This window comes from Pavona decussata, unplaced genomic scaffold (assembly GCF_977016875.1).
Source record: "Pavona decussata unplaced genomic scaffold, jaPavDecu1.1 SCAFFOLD_161, whole genome shotgun sequence".
Lineage (NCBI taxonomy): Eukaryota > Metazoa > Cnidaria > Anthozoa > Scleractinia > Agariciidae > Pavona > Pavona decussata.
In genome coordinates, this window is record NW_028145572.1 from 862,987 (window position 1) to 887,814 (window position 24,828).

General features: G+C 40.2%; 2 long non-coding RNA genes across 2 annotated transcripts in view; one reads left to right on the plus strand and one right to left on the minus strand.

The window, feature by feature from the left end:
• The window catches only part of LOC146464593 (uncharacterized), a 78,157-nt gene that overhangs the window by 39,754 nt on the left and 13,575 nt on the right, over nucleotides 1–24,828 (plus strand). The gene's annotated exons all lie outside the window — the stretch shown is intronic.
• On the minus strand, nucleotides 359–4,852 carry LOC146464595 (uncharacterized). The gene is made up of 3 exons (XR_014868422.1): nucleotides 4,372–4,852; nucleotides 3,062–3,456; nucleotides 359–2,021 (listed from the first exon to the last, which is right to left on the minus strand). It is a non-coding gene; the product is annotated as an uncharacterized LOC146464595 (long non-coding RNA).

Genomic DNA, 24,828 nt, shown 5'->3' on the forward strand with positions numbered 1-24,828 from the left:
GAGCCAGTCGCAGTGGATAGATATAGATTGAGGTTTGGCATACTAGAGAAATCTGCTTGTAAAAGTGCGATGACAGTTTCGACGGCATGCGACACATACGACAACACAAACCATTAAATGACGTCAGCTGATGTACTGTGCGTCACTCTTAATAAGTTCCTGGATAACAACACGGTCATGAATGTCTTCATCACTTGGATTAGCTTCTAAATGATATTCACTACCAATGGTTGACATTTCAATCTTCTTGTTCGAAGGGGTAGTGAAAGTCTAACATTCAATGCATTTTTTCTCCACACCAGCGCCATAAGGCAACCTCGGCAGGCGGATGATCGTTGTCTTCTTTACTGTTCCAGGAGGGCCATGACCATCAAGTATGGAAAAGTACCACGATGTGCCATCTGCGAGATCCTTGTGATAATCTAGCTTGGATAAAGAAGTGACGACATCAATTTACCCTTGAACTAATTTATTACATCAGAAATCGGTGTAATAGCGAATATACGCCAACAGGCCCATAAATATATTAAGTATCATAAGCATAATATTTAAATAATTTAACTTTAAATACTTTTTCCATTGATGATTCTAGCTGATGCGATTTTGCCACAATCTCAATAAGCTCCTGGATTACAACACGATCATAAGCACTACAGGTGGTTGACATTTCAGTGAGAATCTTTTCATTGAAAGTGGTACAGAACAAGTGAAAAACATAGAATGTGAATCAATTATGAAATTCCTTGTTTGTTAACAAAAAAGTGAATGATGCGAGGTTTTCGTCTTCTCGTTCTACGCTAGGAGAAGTTGATGTAGTTTGGAAGACTTGGTTGTTTTTTATGTCTTTCTTTAAACGTTACAAGTCACAGTTCTCTTCTCTACTATCATTTTTCTTGACTTTCTGTTTGGCTTCTTATGTGTTTCTTTTTAAATTCGTATTTTAGTTCATTATTTTCACCTCTTCTTAATGCTTGGAAAGTTTCTAAAAGGTTACTATTTTACAAACGTTTTCATTGATTGTCTGTTAATTCAGATAATTGAGATGATAAGGGTGATCCTCCATGGTGTGGCCTTTGGCTTCTTGTCTACTGAGTGGGAATCAAGCGACGCGTTGGTCGCCTCGTTCCATGCTGGTGAAGATTGAAGTACTTCAAATACCGCCTTTGGAGCTTTGTTATGCCTCATTTCACCACAACATCCAGCGTTGGCGTGAAAACTTCCAAACAGACTTTTGTATTCGACTTCCCTGCCTTGGCTAAACTCTTCTTTCCTTGAGACAGGTGTGTTGTAAGGGAGTTCAGAAAATGAGGTCCTCGCTATCTTTAGTGTATTTGTACGTTCAGGCTAATGGGCTTCTGCGTGCAAACAATACTCGTCGGTGAAAGGGCCCAATAAAACATGATAAAATAGTTTTCATTGATTGTCTGTTAATTCTGATAATTGTGGTGATAACGGTGACTCTTCGTGGTGTGATCTTTTGCCTCTTGCCTCCTGAGTTGGAATTAAGCGACGCGTTGGTCTCCTCGTTCTATGCTGGCGAAGATTGAAGTACTTCAAATACCGCCTTTGGAGCTTTGTTATGCCTCATTTTACCAAAACCTCCGGCGTTGGCGTGAAAACTTCCAAACAGACTTTTGTACTTGACTTCCCTGAATTGGCTAAGCCCTTCTTTACTTGTTGAAAGAACCTATTACGGGGAATTAGATGGGTTCACTTCAACAAAAGATCCAATAGCTTCTCAGTTGACTCTTCTTTATTGCCTTACGAACTTAGAGAACCAAAGAAAAAGGACAACTTTACGTCCGGCAGTTCGCTGCGGTTGAAGTCGGCCAAGACGGCGCTCCAAGTGGCGAATTTGGATGTTTAACCGTTGGACTTCAAGCACTCGCGGAAGAGAGCGTGGTAAGCGTAGTGGTCCGTTAGGTACAAGGGAACCTCGTCCACGGCCACTCATCTACGTACGGAAATCTATCCACGTACGGAGATCGACCCGGTTCTGTCCACCAGCTTGTTGAAAGAACCTATTACAGGGAATTAGCTGGGTTCACTTCACAAAAGATCCAATAGCTTCTCAGTTGACTCTTCTTTATTGCCTTACGAACTTGCAACAGTTCGGCTTACTCTGTTCTACAATCAACTCTCTTCTAGATAGATAATACAATACAAAGTTTAATGACACTCCCTGGAAAGGGATTTTCAGTGACAACAATAATTAATTTACAATATTATACGTCAAAACAATAGTAACTCTAAAAGTTACAATGATGAAATGATTTATTAAGGAAAAGTAAAAATTAAACTAAAGAATGGTTGCTAAAAGTAACAAGATAAAATCTTTATGTAAAAGCTAAGACAGACTAGAAAGGAAAGCGGTGAATAAGTTGGCTCGAAGTTTACGCTTAAAAATAATTAAAGAACAGAGTTACAGAGTTTAAAGAAATTGTCCAAACTGTTCCACAGACTTACTATACGGCAATAGGATGTCCTGACAAATACGGTAATAGGATGTCCTGACAAAAACAATAATTGCCAAGATTAAAGCTACTGAAGGTACAAGAAACAGTATAAAAACCTCTGCTTAATAGAAGAAATGCTAATTTTGAATACAGAGGGATTGAATCGTTGACGTTTTGGGTTATCCAATTTTTACCTACCTATCATTTTTCTTGACTTTCTGCTCTTTTGGTTTCTTATGTGTTTCTTTTTTACTTCGTCTTTTAGTTCATTATTTTGACCTCTTCGTCATGCTTGAAAAGTTCCTAAAAGGTTACTATTTTACAAACGTTTTCATTGATTGTCTGTTAATTCAGATAATTGTGGTGATAAGGGTGATCCTCCGTGGTGTGGTCTTTGGCTTCTTGTCTACTGAGTTGGACTTAAGCGACGCGTTGGTCTCCTCGTTCTATGCTGGCGAAGATTGAAGTACTTCAAATACCGCCTTTGGAGCTTTGTTATGCCTCATTTCACCACAACCTCCAGCGTTGGCGTGAAAACTTCCAAACAGACTTTTGTACTTGACTACCCTGAATTGGCTAAGCCCTTCTTTACTTGTTGAAAGAACCTTTTACGGGGAATTAGCTGGGTTCACTTCAACAAAAGATCCAATAGCTTCTCAGTTGACTCTTCTTTATTGCCTTACGAACTTAGAGAACCAAAGAAAAAGGATAATTTAACGTCCGGCAGTTCGCCGCGGTTGAAGTGGGCAAAGACGGCGCTCCAAGTGGCGAATTTGGTGGTTTAACCGTTGGACTTCAAGCACTCGCGGTAGAGAGCGCGGTAAGCGTAGTGGTCCGTTAGGTACAAGGGAACCTCGTCCACGGCTACTCATCTACGTACGGAAATCTATCCACGTACGGAAATCGACCCGGCTCTGTCCACCAGCTTGTTGAAAGAACCTATTACGGGGAATTAGTTGGGTTCACTTCAACAAAAGATCCAATAGCTTCTCAGTTGACTCTTCTTTATTGCCTTACGAACTTGCAACAGTTCGGCTTACTCTGTTCTACAATCAACTCTCCTCTAGATAGATAATACAATACAAAGTTTAATGACACTCCCTGGAAAGGGATTTTCAGTGACAACAATAATTAATTTACAATATTATACGTCAAAACGATAGTAACTCTAAAAGTTACAATGATGCAATGATTTATTAAGGAAAAGTAAAAATTAAACTAAAGAATGGTTGCTAAAAGTAACAAGATAAAATCTTTATGTAAAAGCTAAGACAGACTAGAAAGGAAAGCGGTGAATAAGTTGGCTCGAAGTTTACACTTAAAAATAATTAAAGAACAGAGTTACAGAGTTTAAAGAAATTGTCCAAACTGTTCCACAGACTTACTATACGGCAATAGGATGTCCTGACAAAAACAATAATTGCCAAGATTAAAGCTACTGAAGGTACAAGAAACAGTATAAAAATTCTGCTTAATAGAAGAAATGCTAATTTTGAATACAGGGGGATTGAATCGTTGACGTTTTGGGTTATCCAATTTTTACCTACCTATCATTTTTCTTGACTTTCTGCTCTTTTGGTTTCTTATGTGTTTCTTTTTTACTTCGTCTTTTAGTTCATTATTTTGACCTCTTCTTCATGCTTGAAAAGTTCCTAAAAGGTTACTATTTTACAAACGTTTTCATTGATTGTCTGTTAATTCAGATAATTGTGGTGATAAGGGTGATCCTCCGTGGTGTGGTCTTTGGCTTCTTGTCTACTGAGTTGGACTTAAGCGACGCGTTGGTCTCCTCGTTCTATGCTGGCGAAGATTGAAGTACTTCAAATACCGCCTTTGGAGCTTTGTTATGCCTCATTTCACCACAACCTCCAGCGTTGGCGTGAAAACTTCCAAACAGACTTTTGTACTTGACTACCCTGAATTGGCTAAGCCCTTCTTTACTTGTTGAAAGAACCTTTTACGGGGAATTAGCTGGGTTCACTTCAACAAAAGATCCAATAGCTTCTCAGTTGACTCTTCTTTATTGCCTTACGAACTTAGAGAACCAAAGAAAAAGGATAATTTAACGTCCGGCAGTTCGCCGCGGTTGAAGTGGGCAAAGACGGCGCTCCAAGTGGCGAATTTGGTGGTTTAACCGTTGGACTTCAAGCACTCGCGGTAGAGAGCGTGGTAAGCGTAGTGGTCCGTTAGGTGCAAGGGAACCTCGTCCACGGCTACTCATCTACGTACGGAAATCTATCCACGTACGGAAATCGACCCGGCTCTGTCCACCAGCTTGTTGAAAGAACCTATTACGGGGAATTAGTTGGGTTCACTTCAACAAAAGATCCAATAGCTTCTCAGTTGACTCTTCTTTATTGCCTTACGAACTTGCAACAGTTCGGCTTACTCTGTTCTACAATCAACTCTCCTCTAGATAGATAATACAATACAAAGTTTAATGACACTCCCTGGAAAGGGATTTTCAGTGACAACAATAATTAATTTACAATATTATACGTCAAAACGATAGTAACTCTAAAAGTTACAATGATGCAATGATTTATTAAGGAAAAGTAAAAATTAAACTAAAGAATGGTTGCTAAAAGTAACAAGATAAAATCTTTATGTAAAAGCTAAGACAGACTAGAAAGGAAAGCGGTGAATAAGTTGGCTCGAAGTTTACACTTAAAAATAATTAAAGAACAGAGTTACAGAGTTTAAAGAAATTGTCCAAACTGTTCCACAGACTTACTATACGGCAATAGGATGTCCTGACAAATACGGTAATAGGATGTCCTGACAAAAACAATAATTGCCAAGATTAAAGCTACTGAAGGTACAAGAAACAGTATAAAAACCTCTGCTTAATAGAAGAAATGCTAATTTTGAATACAGGGGGATTGAATCGTTGACGTTTTGGGTTATCCAATTTTTACCTACCTATCATTTTTCTTGACTTTCTGCCCTTTTTGCTTCTTATTTGTTTCTTTTTTACTTTGTCTTTTAATTCATTATTTTCACTTCTTCTTAATGCTTGAAAAGTTCCCAAAAGGTTTCTATTGTACAAACGTTTTCATTGATTGTAATGATAAGGGTGATCCTCCGTGGTGTGGTCTTTGGCTTCTTGCCTCCTGAGTTGGACTTAGGCGACGCGTTGGTCTCCTCGTTCTATGCTGGCAAAGATTGAAGTACTTCAAATACCGCCTTTGGCGCTTTGCTATGCCTCATTTCACCACAACCTCCAGCGTTGGCGTGAAAACTTCCAAACAGACTTTTGTACTTGACTTCCCTGAATTGGCTAAGCCCTTCTTTACTTGTTGAAAGAACCTTTTACGGGGAATTAGATGGGTTCACTTCAACAAAAGATCCAATAGCTTCTCAGGTGACTCTTCTTTATTGCCTTACGAACTTAGAGAACCAAAGAAAAAGGACGACTTAACGTCCGGCAGTTCGCCGCGGTTGAAGTGGGCAAAGACGGCGCTCCAAGTGGCGAATTTGGTGGTTTAACTGTTGGACTTCAAGCACTCGCGGTAGAGAGCGTGGTAAGCGTAGTGGTCCGTTAGGTACAAGGGAACCTCGTCCACGGCTACTCATCTACGTACGGAAATCTATCCACGTACGGAAATCGACCCGGCTCTGTCCACCAGCTTGTTGAAAGAACCTATTACGGGGAATTAGTTGGGTTCACTTCAACAAAAGATCCAATAGCTTCTCAGTTGACTCTTCTTTATTGCCTTATGAACTTGCAACAGTTCGGCTTACTCTGTTCTACAATCAACTCTCTTCTAGATAGATAATACAATACAAAGTTTAATGACACTCCCTGGAAAGGGATTTTCAGTGACAACAATAATTAATTTACAATATTATACGTCAAAACGATAGTAACTCTTAAAGTTACAATGATGCAATGACTTATTAAGGAAAAGTAAAAATTAAACTAAAGAATGGTCGCTAAAAGTAACAAGATAAAATCTTTATGTCAAAGCTAAGACAGACTAGAAAAGAAAGCGACGAATAAGTTGGCTCGAAGTTTACGCTTAAAAACAATTAAAGAACAGAGTTACAGAGTTTAAAGAAATTGTCCAAACTGTTCCACAGACTTACTATTCGGCAATGGAATGTCCTGAGAAATACGGTAATAGGATGTCCTGACAAAAACAACAATTGCCACGATTAAGGCTACTGAAGGTACAAGAAACAGTATAAAAACCTCTGCTTAATAGAAGAAATGCTAATTTTGAATGCAGGGGGATTGAATCGTATATGATTTGGGTTATCCAATTTTTACCTACCTATCATTTTTCTTGACTTTCTGCCCTTTTTGCTTCTTTTTTACTTCGTCTTTTAGTTCATTATTTTCATCTCTTCTTAATGCTTGAAAAGTTCCTAAAAGGTTACTATTTTACAAACGTTTTCATTGATTGTCTGTTAATTCAGATACTTGTGGTGATAAGGGTGATCCTCCGTGGTGTGGTCTTTGGCTTCTTGCCTCCGGAGTTGGACTTAATTAAGTCTCCTCGTTCTCTGCTGGCGAAGATTGAAGTACTTCAAATACCGCCTTTGGCGCTTTGTTATTTTTTAGCCTTCTGTGATTGGATGCAAGGAACTTATTTGCATCCGTGCCTTCGATCTATTGACCAAGTCAAAGACATCTTTCTAGAGAAATATCACCAACAAACAAAGTTACAAAGTTCAGACTTATATGGTAAGGTTTTACAAAGATAATCTGAAAAATACTAAAAGTTGTTGTTTAAAAATTGTACAAGAAGTCGATTCGTTGAAGGTGTTAGCCTTCTCCATCGAACGTGATTGGTTTAACGTTTCCATAATTTTAATGAATACGTGGTCACAAAATCTAAAACTCGAATTATATATTCAGTACGTGGCTGATAACAGAATTACAACAATGGATATTTATCTTCACAATCACCCTAAGATCATAGTATTTACGTTCAAAACACCCTAAAATAACATATATTGTTATTCAGATATCTTCATCTTTAAAATGAACATCAACTACCATGAATTCGGTAAAAGAACCCAAGAAAATTTGTTAGAACGTTTTTTGTCTAACCAAGGGGGTTATTAGCTCAGCGTATTCCACGGGTTGAGTTCAATAGGCACACACAGTTGTTGTTCAAGGCTTGACTGTATTCTTACAAGTTCTCTTTACAGCTTCAATACAACATTCTCTAGCGAAGAACTTCTCGCGTTGCTTTTATGTTGGTTGGACTATGATTGACAACCTACTGTCAAAAACTCATCAACTACTAACATAGGCTTACGTAAGCCCTTCTATGATTGGTTAGTGTTGGAATTGGAAATGGGTACCTTCCCTTTATTTACAGTGAAAAATGTACCGTTCTTTCAAGATTTTCACTAGGTTCTTCGATATGTCCAACCAAAATAAAGCAACGGGAGAAATATAAAAATTACAGTGAATATTTGTATCGATAAAAACTACACATTCACAATCACTAGTTTGTACCATACTCGGATGAAGTTTCAGGCAGTGTTCAGTGTTCTTGTTGTAAAACAACAACTTTCCGAGAAGAAAGGCGGTACTACAAGTCCACGCCTATTTCCATAAATTAAGGTGTACGTGTTTACAACTTTCAGCTATCTTATTAAAAATACAGTACGTGGTTACAGAACAAAAAGTATTGACATTGACAGTCACCTTCAAATGAAAAGATCTAAAGATTATTTTTATTAAAATAAATACAGTAAAAACTAACTTAAATAACAAGATATCGGCTGGTATAGATTCGGTAAGAAACACTGAATATCTTTAATAGAAAACGATAAAAAACAAGAAGGTTGGCCATTTCCAGGCAAACTAAACAATGTATTGTTCTTGAGAAAAAACGTATTTAAACATATTTGGTAGAAAGATCAATTTCCTGGGAAACAATCCAAAACAGAACACCTGCTTATACCAAATCTATACCAGGAGAAAACAACATTTGATCAGAGCTAGGTCAGCATTATACTAAAACATAAATAGAAGGACAAACCATTGAACTTTTTAACATTTTTATCCCTTTGATTCGAATATTCCCGTAAATAACGTATATGTTGTACCGCTTCCCAACACCGAACAATAGATAAACCCAAGCAAACCAATAATAAAATATTACAAGAGTGAGTTTCTACATTGTTCGTATTTTTATTGTTTAACATATTCTCCCTTCTCAGAGTGAGCTAGTCCCGAGCTCACAAAGAAAGAAAAAGGGATTGAGAAACTCACACTGTACGAAAAATGAAAAAAAAAAGGAACCCACGAATGAAGCGAGGGTTTGCGATAACCCTAAACGTGTCGTTACTAGACATATATAACCCGCTGTACTGCGAATGAGAAAGGAACACAAGAAATGAAAAAGAGAGAACGTACGCGCAGATAGTACGAACAAGAAACCTCAGAAGACAATCGCAAGGATTTTGAAAACGAGAGGTAGGAAACATGTATTCCTTTATCATTATACACAATAGAATAGCGGAGGAACTTGAATATATATATAGAGAGAAATAAACTGCCAAGAATATAAGGTTGGTCATTCAGAACCGATAAAAATTACATACCCAAGGATTAAAAAAGGTTTTTTTTTTGTTGTTGTTATTTTTGTTTTGTTGTGTTTTTTTTGTGTGTGTGTGTGGTTTTATAGTTGATTTGTTGTATTTGAATCAACGGCGGCGGTCTTCGGACTGCTGGCCGCGACGGAAGCTTGCCCATCCCGGAGGTGGGGGTGGAATAGGATGACTGAGGGCCTCTTCATATAATCCCGGTTGACCGGGCTAGCCCGCTTACCGAGATCTCGCCTCATTCCTATTTCTTTTGTAAAAAATTCGATGTGTTCATATGAGAAGGTGGGCCAGCCCGGTTACCGAGATCTCGGTTTCAGCGACCGAGATCTCGGGAGTCCGGGACGAAAATTTTCTCATATGAACACGGTATCCCGGTTACCGGGATGAAGTCTATAACCAAACATTCGCGTCTTAGAACGGATATATTTGATAATTACGGCTCATTTCTGAGATGTTCTAGTTCAAAATAATTCCTTTTCGTAGTAGAGATAAAGATATAATACTTTTAAGGTTTGTAGAACCGATAAAAATGAAAAATTATTGCCGGGCTTGTTCGGTAAATGTCACGCTCGATTGACTGCGTCACCACTTTTCATCTCGGTAACCGGGATGAAATTTCCCATATGAACGGACTGCAAAATTCATCCCGCTTACCGAGCCATCCCGGTAACCGGGATCATATGAAGAGGCCCTGAGGAATAATTCCTCCATGTCATCCGGCTCCAAAAAATTAAAAATCGTAAATTCATTTTCCCAGTCGGGAGGTGGAGGGGATGGTGGGGGATAGGAAACGGTTTCAAAACAAAAGATGTTGGGCCCCCGGGGTACTGGTTGGCCGTGATTATGGGAAGTAATAGGTGACCTACAATGAGGACAACAATCTCTCATGTTCCCAACTGCGAAGCGGAAACATGAGAGAAGGCAATCCTCATGTATGCGATACCCACAACAGGGTAAGGGTTTCGAGGGGGTTTCTTGTGGCGTGAAGCAAATGAGGCATTTAGTCCCTAGAAACTTTTCAATGCGGGCGCGATGGCGAGCGGAGCGTTTTCTGCGACCAGGCATGATAAGTACTAGTGCAAAGTGTGGAGAAGTCGCTTTCTGAAAGAAATGAGGGAAAGAAAAAATAAAGAACCGTAAAAATACGCATATGTATATGCGAAAGGAAATGAAAAATATAACGCTGTAAATACGATATTGTATATAATCATGTGTCCAGCTTTACTGGTTGTCCTTAGATAGCCACGAACGGAGGTCCGCTCAAGTGAGGAAGGAAAACCAGCGGATAAGCTGAACACATGAGTATGTGGTAATGGCGGAGGTCCGGCCACTGACCCAACTACAATGAAAATATTGAAGGAAAAAGCGAAAAGCGTAAGAAAAAAAATAATTAATATAACCAAAGCGACTCATCAAGATTACATAAGGTGTGAAGGTGAAAAAAGTAATTAGCAATTTCAGTATAACCGCTTTCGTTTAGTATGCAAAACAAATCAAACATCATTGGTGGCGGAAGAGAATAACTGCTTGGCAAAATATACAATCGTAAAAGCGTGAAAATGTATTGCGGTTTCAATAAGAGATAGCTACATAAACGTAAAAGTGGAAAAATTTGACTCGAAGTGATGACAGCTGGAGGAGTACACTCTATGAGATCAATAAGAAAATTGAGTTGAAACGGATGAACTGTGTCATCAAAACAAAAAATATCTACCGAGTGTTGTGAATGGCAATGTGCACAAAGCGATGAATAAATAGTGTCAGCATGTTTAAGAAAAACATCGTATAGATCACTTGCAAAACTAAATAAACAAGCAGAAACAAAGCGACGATATCCGTAAGAAGGAATACACAATTGATGAGTTTTGTGAAAAGATTCGATGACTTGCGGAATAGGCGCAGGCCTCAAAAGGCTGAACAAATCCATAGGTCGTCAAGGACCTGGAACCAAAAGCGAAGAAAAGGATTGGTACCGAAACAGAAAAGATGACGTAGCGAACAAAAATAATATGACATGGCTTGTGTTTTGGGAAGCTGTGCATGAAATTGCAAGCGCAAATCAATGGTAAACAAAGTGTGTGAGTGTGGTAATACTGGAAAACGAAACAGAAAAGGCGACTGGTGATGAACAAAACAAAAAGAGTGAATACGGCGAGAATTCGTCCGTGAGCGCGAACAGCGGTAAGTGATGTGATGTTAACATGTGGGAAGTAAAATTATGACTTATTACGCGGGATGCCCTGAAGGGGCATACCGTGTCTAAAAACGGGTCGATTTTTTTTTTTTTTCTTTTTTTTTTTTTTCTTCCTCGTAGCTACAAATCGGTACATTAATTTATTCATTAAACTCACCCCTCTCCTACTCGGGATGTATTGTTCTGATTGTCTTTAACAAAGGCAGGCCAATCAAAATCCATTCTTATCGCTAGGGAGGGGACCCACTCACCCTTACCTGTGTGACGTCAACGCATCATTTGATTTCTTCATTAAAACTGCATTAAATTGTGGAGCCATATTGTTAACATGTTCTGGACTCAAGTGTGCCGTTTTCAAACGGAAATTTCACCATTTTGAAGCAATAAATCGAAAGAATAACTTCTAAGAAGCACTCGACATCTAAAACGGTGGAAATTGGAGAGTTCCTGGCGAAGGAATCGTGCTTTCTTTGACAGTCTTAGTCCACGACTGCAGACAGAGAAGAGGTCATTGAGAAGCTTACGTTATCGCAATGGAATTCCCGCAATTTCCCTTGAAAACCTGAGTAACGTAACACAAGGGGAACAACGTAACGCGATCGTCGTGACTCAAACTATTCCATTAGCAAGGATAGTTTTATCAATCGGCGAAGCATACAGTTGGAATAAATGAATCAGTCCGGGCATCACGCGTAATGCCAGTATAGCAGGCATCTTGTTGTATTCAGATCGGTATCGAACGAAGCTATGGATCGGTGTAAAAGTTTATAATTAATTCATGTAGTAACAGGCTTATTACAGGTAGAACACATCGAAATATTCTGTAATTCCGTAGAAGACAAAACTGGTTCGCTTTCGATTTCGCGTTCGAGTTCAGTTTGCTTAATTCGACTGCGTTGTTTTGACAGTTTTGTGGTTGAACTGTGCGAAGCGTGTTGTTTTCGAGCGGAGAAAACCTGTGGAAGTGATTGAAATAAAATCGGACGAGAAATACGACAGCATAACAGAGAAATAAAAAGTGTATTCAACAGTGTGAGTGCAAACGCGCTGTAAAGAAGCCAAGTGTGTGTACTGGATGTATTTTCTGTGTGGATTTTCGAAATATCGTGTTGTAACGAAGTAAGTTGTGTTGTAAGGCGACCATCTAGTAAACGGTATGTGTTGTCGAGTGATTTCAATGTTGAATTATCGAAATGAAGTGGAGGAGTGAGGTTGAGTGAGCGATAGTGTATTTCAAGTATATTGCTATCATGATTAACCCACGGAATGTAATGAAGTGTGGTTTTTGTGAATATTGGGATGTGAAAAGCTACCCTGTCTGGGCAATTACCAAGGCCTTGTGGCTGTTCAGGAAATGTTAATTCGCAGGGAAAATGATAAACCATGAGTGGTGATAATGGAATGATATGTGAAGAACCATTGCTAGTATTATGAACTTTCAAGGAGCCTTGCTGAGTGGAAAGACAATATCGTCCGCCTAAGTGGTAGAGAACATGTAAGTTTGTACAATCAGGAGCTTGTGTATGGCGTCGAGTGAAAGTAAGTTTACTGTTTTTATGCCAAGGAAATCCTAACCATCCTGTACCATTAGCTAAATGCAAAATATTTTGTGGGCAAACAAAAGTGTCATCAGTCTGATAGCATTTGTCCAAAATAGACTTATGTAAAACATAATCAGAATTTCCACAGTGTAATAAAGCGAGTTCATCACGTGTAATTGGACCTTGATAGCATTTTCCAGAAATGTTATATTTAATTGGAAGTAGGTATTCAATGGTACAAAATGGTGAGGTGGAAGGTAATTCTGGTACCGTAAACAAAATGTTAAGACTCAATGCTTTAGAATTCTGGTAGTGGTAATCAATTAAAGGCTGTAATAAAAGCGGAAATCCAGAATCTAGAGCGAAAACAGTGTCACGTAGTGATGGTATGGCTTTAAGGCGAAGTTGAATTTCTGTGGACAGAAATGAAGGTAGATCATCAAAACCAACTAGTTGCTTGTTATGCAGTTTGTGTGCTTGATGTATGACATCATTGATTTCAATGAACCGAAGCAAGGTGGAAAATGTTCTAGTGATTTCTAGTGAGAATTTTGAAAAAAATTCCATAATGTTACTGAAGTGACAACTGTCTTTTACAGAAAAGGTTACAAGTTTGGATTGCCATTCATGGAAATTTGCTTCAACAGTGCGTAGAGCAGATTGTAGATTGTTAACCTTGGTTGTTAGTTTATCTGAAATTTTTGCTAAGTAGACAGTCTTGCCATTGACTATTTTGATCAAATCTCGTGTAGTGTGTAAAGAGCTGGCGAGGTCAAAGAAAATGTGTACTAAAGCAAGCATGTTGTTAGAGCCACAAGACCCACCAAATGAGGTAAAGAAAAATTTTGGTATGCCGAGTACGCCGGCATCGCACGCCCAAGGGGTGGAGCGTTTAGTGCGTGACGAATGTAACCAATTACGTTCGCGTGGTGAAATATTAGTGCAAGTAGCTAGAGCCCATACTTTGCATAATTGTAATGACTTTTTGTATGCATAAGGACAGGACATTGTGGATGGGAAACCTGTGGAATATTGATAATACCGACGAAGATATGAGTCGCATTCAATTAAAGAAGTGAAACCATGAAATGAAAGTAGGCGCTGCATAGCTTTTTGAACAGTTCGTAAGTGAGCTAGTAAGTCACCGAGAAAGTGAGATGTCTCTTTGTCACATGTATTGTTAAGGGAAAAATCATTGCCCATGGTTGGTGTTTTTAGATCTATTAAGATATTTATTAGTTGGGTATTATGATAAAATACCAATGCATGGGGGTTGCGTGAAATCATGAGGGATTCTGGATAATAGGTAACTCGTTTCCCGTTAAGATCATAATCAGTGGTAGTAGTGGACTGTGAACAAACTAGTGGAATTACTGTTAAGTAACATATAAACACTGTTGGTAAGAATAATCTACTTAGGATAATTGTGAAACTGCTCCAAGAGACGCTGATCCAAAATGTTTGTTTCTGGTTCTCAAGTGCTCTGGGCGTCTGGATATCCAACCCATTTAACAAGGTACTGGGTGGTTCCATTTCTTTTTCTTGATTTAAGGATCTTTTCAGCAGCGTAAACATCTGGGTCAGCCAGAGGATCTGAAGAAGGAACAGGAGCACTGTTAGATTCACCATTGTCATCTGATCCTGAGTTAGAACTGGATGGTGGTACATCATCTGGCTCATAACTGTCTGCTGGGAGATCAGAGGCTAGAAGTGAAAGGTTGTTAGGATCGTCTTCACTCGGCGGTTGAATTGGACGATCAGCTGGGTCATAAAAATGCTTCATGCGATTAGCGTGCACAGTAGTGGCAACTAAACGGTTGTCACATGTACGCAGTTGGTAATGGACCGGAGACAGCTTTCGACAGATGCGATAAGGACCATGCCACAAATGTCGTAATTTCTTTGACAGACCCTTTTTGGGCTTTGGTGAATAAATCCAAACACGCTGACCGACTTCAAAAGGTGCATCGACTGCATTTTTGTCATATTGTAATTTCATCAATTGTTGAGCTCGGGCAATGTTACTTCGAGCTAAAGATTGTGCTGTTTCAATCTGAGTAACAATTCGCTTGCGATGCTCTTTGACATTAGCAGATACTTCTGTTGGAGGCAGAAGTGAGACATCCGGTGGAAGTCGGGGCTCTCGCCCATACAACAAATAGAAAGGACTATCACCTGTAGCAACACGAGGGGAAACTCGGTAGGCAAAGAGAACAGAAGGAATATAAAAATCCCAATCAGTCTGTTGTGAATTAACAAACATAGATAGAGATTCAGCAAAAGTGCTATTAAAGCGTTCTACTAACCCATCTGTTTGTGGATGATATGCTGTGGTGTTGAGTTTCTTAGTGTTCATGAGACGACAAACTTCTTTAACTAGAGAAGAAAGAAAATTACTGCCTCGATCAGTTAGTAAGGTGCGGGGAGCCCCATGCCTGGTAAAAATCTCATCAACCAAAATGCGTGCAACTGTAGGAGCATCAATTGTTGCAAGTGGGAATGCCTCAACCCACCTTGTGAGGTAATCTGTGAAAATTATACAGTAGCGATGTCCACTGGTGGTAAGTGGAAGTGGTCCAAGGATGTCGCAAGCTACGCGATCCCAAGCATCTTGTACTGGAATAGGCATCAAGGGCGCCTTGTGCCGATTGCGTGGACTCTTGCGCATGGCACAATCGCAACAACTGCGACACCAATGCTGTGTGTCGCTAAACATGTTTCGCCAGTAGTAACGGAGTCGTAGCTTCTCGTAGGTCTTACAGTACCGTGCAAATGTAAGTTGACAGTCCCTCGAAACTCGAACTTCGAGACTCGATCCTTGATCCTCGAAACTCGAAAGCTTCGAGTATCGAGGCTCGAGTCGAGTGCATCGAGTATCGAGTCGAGTGCATCGAGTTTCGAGGCAGGGAAACAAAGAACTTTTCGCGTGATTAGTTTTTCACACGTCTTATCCGAGGCCACAGTTCCAACTCTGCAGAGACAGCCAACTGTGTTTGCGTTTTTGTTGGAGTGATGTGCGCACGTGTATGCTCGAGCTAGAGAGAGTTCGCTCTTCAAGCGTTTTCTCGGTTCCTGGTCGATAACAACCGAAAGTATTGTGCGTTTTTAATCAAGGAAATACTGTTTTCGAAGTTTTGATTCGAGAGTTTTAAGTAAAACCAAGCATAAGCTTAATTATGTGCAGCGTACTGGTTTAGCGAGGTTAAAGCGATCGCACGTGTTTCCATTCTCAGCTTGTGAAACAGCGGCCGAAAAAGTCGCAATCTTTTAGTTTCGCTTCCTTCACTGTTAAAACTGGGTTTAGTGAACAAGTAATCCAGTCATCTGTCAGAGGAAGAGACGGTTACAATCCGAAATCAGTTGATAGAAAATGAAGAAAACGTGACATTGCCTTTTGAGATTATCTCGGTAATATTTATGCAAATTTGTAACGCTACGCCGAAGATGTAAACATTGAGTCTCGCGGCCGTTTTCAAAGTCCTCTCTAAGGCAAGCGAACGGCCACGTTGAAGTTTCCCTGGTTCGTTGCCGAATTCTACCGTAAATTTTGTGCGTTTTTTAATAAGGAAATGCTTTTTTAGAAGTTTTCATTCGAAAGATTCAAGTACAATCAAGTATTACATTCCGCGAAAAGCCGCAATCTTGTGGTTTTTAGTTCGCTTCATTGAGTTGGGAGTTTGATTAAAAAGTATTGGTGTAGCATATGAAAATTTAAGCATGTTTTAATTTCACAACAACACGAACGGATGTGTTTTAAAAAATAATACGCGGAAGAAAGAAACGCGCCGCAACAGATTTATTGAACACTTATACTGCCGCTGCTTTGATTTACTTCAACTTTCGACCAAACTAAGAAAAGACTACATGCAAGTGCCATACGAAAATCGCTTTTGTTATCTTTTATTGTTTGAGGTTCGAGAAATTAATCGTTTCCTCGAAATCTGCCATCGAGATCCTCGAAAAATTCTTCGAGTGTCTCGATACTCGATACTCGAAACTCGAGCCTCGAACCTCGATACTCGATTCTCGATAGCTTCGAGGATCGAGGATCGAGTTTTGAGTCGAGACTGTCAACTTACATTTGCACGGTACTGTAAGTGTCCCCAAATGTCCAGCCATAGGATGGTCATGGGCCCAGGTAAGGACTTCGTAGCGTAAAGCAGTTGGTATAACTAGTTGCTGGTAAGTGGTAGCACGGCGATGGCCCCGTGGTGTCCATATGTGGAAAAGTAGCCCATCCTCACTTAAGAAGTAATCATCAATGGTGAGTAATAAGGATCTGGCAATGCTATCCTTATCTGGAAGTCGTGTAGTGGCCAGATATTCAATCAGATCTGCCAGGTCTGGATCGCGACGCTGAAGCTCACGCACCCTCTGGATCTGAACACCTGGAATATCGTGGGCTGATATAGTTGGAGATGGCAAGGTGTAAGTGCGTCTGGATAAAGCATCTGCATTGGCATGTGAAATGCCAGGACGATGTCGAATTTCGAAGTCGTGTTGTTGAACCAGTAGAGACCAGCGAGCCAGTCTGCCAGATGGGTCGGAAATGGACATAAGCCATTTAAGTGAATGGTAATCAGTGTGTAAAATGAATTTGCGACCATGTAAGTAAGGTTCAAATTTGCGAATACCAAAAATTAAACCTAGCGCCTCGCACTCCGTAGTGGAATAGTTACGCTCAGCATTGTTAAGATCACCCCCTGCATATGCAATAGCAACTTCATGTCCATTCTGAATTTGGCCTAAGGTGGCACCAATGCCTTCGTTGGAAGCGTCAGTGAATAAATGAAAAGGTTCTGTGAAATCTGGAAAAGCCAAAATAGGTGCACTGGTTAGAGCATGTTTTAAAGCTATGAACGCCTGTTCACAAGCTTCTGTCCAATCAAATTTGTGATCTTTACGAAGCAACTGATTCAATGGTGCTGCAATTTTGGCAAAATCCTTCACAAAACGACGATAATAGTTTGCTAATCCTAGAAAAGAGCGAACTGTCTTGACATTATGTGGACGAGGAAAATCCTTAACTGCAGAAATCTTATCGTCGTCAGGGGCTATTCCCTCTGGCGAGACCACGTGTCCTAAATAGTTGACTTTAGTATATGCAAACTTACATTATTTTGGAAGGTTTCAATCTGAGGTTGGCGTGACGAAGGCGATCAAAGACTTGTCGGAGGTGACTGAGATGTTCCTCAAAAGTCTTCGAATAAACAAGAATATCATCTAAATAAATTAGACAAATCTTATATGTTAGGTTGCGTAAAACACATTCCATTAATCTTTGATATGTACTTGGCGCATTCGTAAGACCGAAAGGTACTACTAGGAATTCGTTAAGTCCACCATAAGTAATGAATGCAGTATGCTCACGTGACTCTGGAGACATTTCCACCTGCCAATAACCGCTGAGTAAATTCATTGTTGAAAAATACTTCGTTCCATTCAAAGCATCCAAGGCATCATCTATGCGTGGCAAATGATAAGAATCCTTACGCGTAACAGAGTTTAATCTGCGAAAATCCACCACAAATCTATCTGTTCCATCCTTTTTCTTAACAAGGATGATAGGAGATGACCAGGGGGAGACACTGGGTTGGATGATCCCCCTATTCAACATATCAGTGAAATGTTCCTCAATGATACCATGTTGAGTATCAGAAACCCTATACGGTTGTTGTCGTATGGGTTGGTGATCACCTGTATATATTCGGTGCTTCACCAAGCCTGTGCGCCCAAGTTCCTCTGGGGACAAGGCAAAGATGTCACGATATTCAGCAACAAGAGATCTTAACTGTGTCTGCTGGGCATCAGTTAAGTCGGTGTCAGTAAGGTCAAGCAGAACAGCTTGAGGTGGTTCAGTAGGTGAAGATAGAGGTGCTGAATTGTCAGCAGTGGCAATAACAGAGAGGGAAGCAGCTGAGGGCAAATAGGTGCCCACAGTAGGACAACGATAGATAGTAACTGGTTTATTGGTTGGATTAAGTACCCGAAATGGAAAAGTATGATGTTCCGATAGGCTAACAAGTTGAGATGCACCACATACTTGGTAGCGTTCAGCAAGTTTAGGACTAGGTTCAATAAGTCCAGTGCTACCAATATTTAGAGTTGTCTTAGGATAAACAGGAATAACAGATTCAGAATTAGGTGCTAAAATGTAAGTAGCAAAAGCATGAACAGTCACTGGATCACTTGATGTAGGTGTGTTTGCTGAAAGGCAAAATGAACGATTGAGTGGTATGGGAGCATTGCCGGAGAGCACTAGGGTATGTAATTGCGTGGCAATAATGGAACTGTAATGCATAAGAAAATCTCGACCAAGAACAATCGGATAAGTTAGACTGTCTATCACCAGGACCTCATATGGATAAGTCACATCACCAAAGAGAAAATTCAAAGTCACTGTTCCTTGAACAGGAAGTTCCTCGCCACTAACAGTGCGTATTGAAGATAGAGTAGAGGGTTGCAGTGGAGGAAGAGGCGAAAAAGTAGAGAAAAAGGAACTACTTACCGCGGTGATGGAAGCGCCAGCGTCAACCAACATCGGGGAAGGTTGATCGTTGATGGAGCCAATAACATAGAGGCTATCCGTTGGAATGTCAAATGGCGGTGTGATAGCATTTGACTGTAACAGGTATAGCTGGTGGTGGCTGTCCTTCCTGGTCAAGGCCTTCAAAACCAGGGAGATCCGAGACAGGTGGTAGAGATACTGGCAAAGGTGTTGGAGTTCTGGTTTCCTGTGAGCGCTCAATGGAGATGTTATCCAAAACTAAACACACATTTGCAATATCTAAATCCTGTGAATCTGAGTGTGATATGTGTGGTGTAGTGGGAGCAGTAGTACTATCAGGTGAGAGGTTGTGACTACCATCAGTGTTTAAATTAGTATCAGGTGTTGTGTCATCTGTGATCCGAAAATCTGACAGTATGTCTTGATGTTCGTCAACATCAGGAATGTGTTCCGTGGGTAAATCGGCAACTGGTGGCGACGTGTCTGTGGATAATTGAATTTCAGACTGTATGTCTTTACTGAAGTCAATGTCTTGACATTTAATTGCCTGAGAGGGACCATTTTCGGTCGCATTGCTTGTGGCAATGGAAATACTCTCATGTCGACTGGTTGAGAGTAATTGATTTGACTCTGGGTCATTATAATTTGGAATGTCCACTTCATTGTCAGTATCATTTGCACTGACTATCATGGCTTGGAGTGCCGTATACTCATCACACTGATGTGGTGCGTCCTGCACACCTGGTAATGCATCAGTGGTGGTAACAAAATCATGTAAATTTGAATTTATGTCTTCATCTGTACTAGCTGTGTCTGGGTTTTGAACTTGAATTTGTACTGCAGTATTTTCAATAGAATTGGTATGTTCAGATGCATCTATATTCTCGTTAAGTTGTGAAGTGTCTGGTGCAACATTGTCTTCATGTAAGTGGACATTTATAATTTCTTGGTCAGTCTCGTCATTGACGGCTAAATGACGAGAAAATTCGGCCGTCAGCGTACTATTGCAAGTGTATGTACAGGGTGGAGAATTTGGTTCTGAGCTGTTGTTGTGGTCACTATGTTGTGGTGGATATGTAGATCCCGGGTTACCTACAGTATCCGAAACAGATAAAGTTGAACCAGTAACTCTTATAATATCAGTGTTATGCCGTATGTCTGGGGTAATGCTTATATTAGCTGTATTTACATGGGGATTATACAGTCGAACCTCCCGTAAGCGACCACCCATAATGTCAAGGATATGTGGTCGCTTACGGGAGGTGGTCGCTTACCAGAGGTCAGACCACAGGGGGTCTAAATTTCGGGTAATTTACGTATGGTAATTGCGGAGACCAAACCCTTTTGCCAGTGCTTATCGAAACCCAAGTAATAACTTATCCTTAGACTGTCTGATTTAGGAGCAAACAGTAAACGGAATTTTTGCAATGTTACATTTGAAGCGTAAATCATCCACAACTTTCGCGTTTGTTTGTTTGTTACATAATTCAGTTGACGTTCTTTATCGCCACAATTTTTCTGTTGGGTAATACAAGGTTGAGAGAGTCATTACCGGTCCCCAGGGGGGATACTCGGGTATAAACGTGACAGGGGGTCCGACGTATTTTTTGGGTCTAAAATTTTCAACTTCTGTATTTTTTTGGGTCGAAGATTTAACCGTGTATTTTTTTGGGTCTAAAAAATCTGCGCGTATTTTTTTGGGTTCAAATTTCCGCCAGGCTAATAGTTCTTACGCAATTCAAGCCAAAGTTCCCGCAAGATCCAAAAGCATGATTCGAATAATCTCCAGTCTTGTATTTTTTTGGGTGCACAATATAAGGTCCATGTATTTTTTTGGGTTTAAAATGTTAGGCTCCGTCGGACCCCCGGTCACGTTTATACCCGAGTACCCCTCCTGGGGACCGGTCATGCACATTTGCATGCTATTTACAAGATAAGAGAGTTTCTTTCCTACAAGGATTAAAGTTTATTTCAGTGTACACTATGGTGCATGTGTATGTTATCAATTGTTTCAATGCTAAGCTATTTCGGGAGACACTTCCGGTAGCCTCGGCAGTGAGATTTTAATACGACATCTGCTGTAATGATGTGGGCCAATATGGTACAGCGACACATTTTGCAATTTCCCCCTGTGGGAGATACAGCAGATTGTGTGTCAAGTGGTCGCCTACGAGAGGTTAAAAACAATTAAAAGTTTTAAACAATCATCTCTAAAAGTGGTCGCTTACGGGAGGTGGTCGCTTACGAGAGGTGGTCGCCTACGAGAGGTTCCATCTATAGTGATTTGACTTGAAAACTTTTGGTATTTTGGAAAAGTGGTCGCTAATGAGAGGTGGTCGCTTACGAGAGGTGGTCGCAAAGGGAGGTTCGACTGTATGTACAAATATCATGAATGGGAGAATCATTGGCTCTTGCAGGAGACGGCATAGCCCAAGCAAGAGCCCTCACTCGTTTAACTGGGAGCGGGAGGATTGGGCACTAGATGGACCTGGAAGAGCCCTAGGAGAATTGGTATTAGGAGGAGGCAAACGGGGATCCCGGTTACGTTGTCGACAGGACCGCCAAGTGTGCCCGATACGTTGGCAAAAGGTACAAATTGGGTCGCCTTCAGTGCTGCGAAAACTGCGCCCAAAAGAGCGAAAATCAGGGCGGCGAGGATTTTGATAACGCCGCAATTCATTTTCTAATCGCACGACCTGGCGCTGCAATTGTTCAAATTGGCGGTTTTGGGGGCCCTGCCAACCACGTTGGGGAACATAGCGGGACTGTCCCTGGGACTGATCAAAAACAGCAATGTCAGTGGTGGATGGAGGTGGTTGTGGTTGGAGTTGTTTTTGAAGTTGTTTAATTTGGCGAGACAAGGATTCAAATCGCTTGTCAGGAGTAGAAGAACTCGTACTCGCCGCAGCAACCACTTTAGATTTATCCTCCAATTTGTCGGTAATGTTGGTTAAAACCGTGTGTAGTTTATCGACAAGTGAGTTGCTATCACTCGGACCGTGTTGCTGGTTAACAGTATGTTTCATTCTAGCGAGTGTTTCAGCTTGCTGAAAACTAGTTGGTTGAGCTAAAGAAACATAATCTTTCAAGTCCCACTGTAAACCGTCAATAAAATAGCGCGTGGACTGTTCATCAGAAAGTTTCAAACGTTTACATAAACGTGTGATGTCAGTAATGTATTTATCAAGTGGCTCGGTGGATAACTGTTTACGCGCAGATAACTGCTGTGACAGGAGCCAATTTTGTGGACCTGATGTAAACCTGTCTTGAAAAACCTGTTTTAAATTTTCCCAATTGGTCTTTTGGTCATCGGCTAGCGTAAGATACCATGCGCGCGCGATGCCGGTCAAATAAATAGGAAAGGCTTCGAGTTGTAATTCGCCGGACCAATTGTTAATTTTGGAGATACGCTCGAACAAATCAAGCCAATCAGAGGCATCTTCCGAAGAAGTACCCACGAACAAGTCAGGTTTTAAATCTGTTTTAGTAGGTTTCTTTGTACCCTCCATCTTGCTCTCCATATAAGTTTTTAAAGAATCGAAACTGGTTTTTTGTGTATGCGACTCTTTGGCCATATCTTGCTTTAAAGAAAGCACTAAATCATTAAGAATAGCCTGCAACTCCTCCTTTTGTGCAGGTTCCATAATCGAATTTGGTTTCGTGTGTGGACAAACACAAGTATCAGTGAGAGTCTGTTTCTTAGCCTGTGAACGAGTGACGATTGTAGATGTAGAGTGTTGCTTAGCACTCATAAACCGACACCAATGAGTTTGAATACGGATGAAAATTACATTTAGGATTTGCGAAAAACACCCATGGAAAGATGAATTGCTTTAGTTAATTAAGATATAGGAAAAACGAAATTAAATTAAAATGAAAAGAAAGAATTAAGCTAAAGTAAGCGGAATTACGTACGCACTCGAAGAGCGCAAAGATAGGAGCAAATCTAGAGTAACTTAAAGCAATTAACCAAGATAACAAGTCAGTGTTCAATTGTTCAAATGATTCCAATCCGTGAAAGGGCAGTCATCTGGAACTCCTGAAGGCAGCATAAACTTGAATAGGGATCAAAGAAAAATGCTTACTTGGTTTCCTCTGTTTTCTTCGCAGGCTTGAACCGCACGGAAGACGGACTGCTCTCTCAGTGCAGAGGGAAGAACTGCGCGGCAACTGGTAGTTCTTGAGGCCACGGACGTCGAAACGCTCGTTGAGGCCTTCTGAAAGCGTCGCAGTTCGGTCCCCTCGGGAGCGCTGGTGGTTTGGGCGCCCTCTGAAGCGTACTGGGTCGAAACCCGATTCTTCCACCAATTTCTTAGAACGGTTTTCGTCTAACCAAGGGGGTTATTAGCTCAGCGTACTCCACGGGTTGAGTTCAATAGGCACACACAATTGCTGTTCAAGGTTCTTCTGTATTCTTACAAGTTCTCTTTAAAGCTTCAATACAACATTCTCTGGCGAAGAACTTCTCGCGTTGCTTTTATGTTGGTTGGAGTATGATTGACAACCTACTGTCAAAAACTCATCAACTACCAACATAGGCTTACGTAAGCCCTTCTATGATTGGTTAGTGTTGGAATTGGAAATGAGTACCTTCCCTTTATTTACAGTGAAAAATGTACCATGCTTTCAAGATTTTTACTAGGTTCTTCGATATGTCCAACCAAAATAAGGCAACGGGAGAAATATAAAAATTACAAGGAATATTTGTATCGACTAAAACTACACATTCACAATCATGAGTTTGTAATATACTCGGTTGAAGTTTCAAGCAGTGTTCAGTGTTCTTGTTGTAAAACAACAACTTTCAAAGAAGAAAGGCGGTACTACAAATCCACGCCTATTTCCATAAATTAAGGCGTACGTGTTTACAACTTTCAGCCACCTTATTAAAAATACAGTACGTGGTTACAGAACAAAAAGTATTGACATTGACAGTCACCTTCAAATGAAAAGATCTAAAGATTATTTTTATTAAAATAAATACAGTAAAAACTAACTTAAATAACAAGATATCGGCTGGTATAGATTCGGTAAGAAATACTGAATACCTTTACTAGAAAACGATAAAAAACAAGAAGGATGGCAATTTCCAGGCAAATGCCAGCGAAAGGTTTACTTAAGGTCAGATACAATAAATTACGGTTTGATCTTATGTAAACAATGTATTGTTCTTGAGGAAAAACTTATTTTAAACATATTTGGTAGAAGGATCAATTTCCTGGGAAACAATCCAAAACAGAACACCTGCTTATACCAAATCTATACCAGGAGAAAACAACATTTGATCAGAGCTAGATCAGCATTACACTAAAACACAAATAGAAGGACAAACCATTGAACTTTTAAATATTTTTATCCCTTTGACTCGAATATTCCCGTAAATAACGCATATGTTGTATCGCTTCCCAACACCGAACAATAGATAAACCCAAGCAAACCAATAACAAAATATTACAAGAGTGAGTTTCTACATTGTTCGTATTTTTATTGTTTAACAAAAGTAACAAGATAAAATCTTTATGTAAAAGCTAAGACAGAGTAGAAAAGAAAGCGACGAAT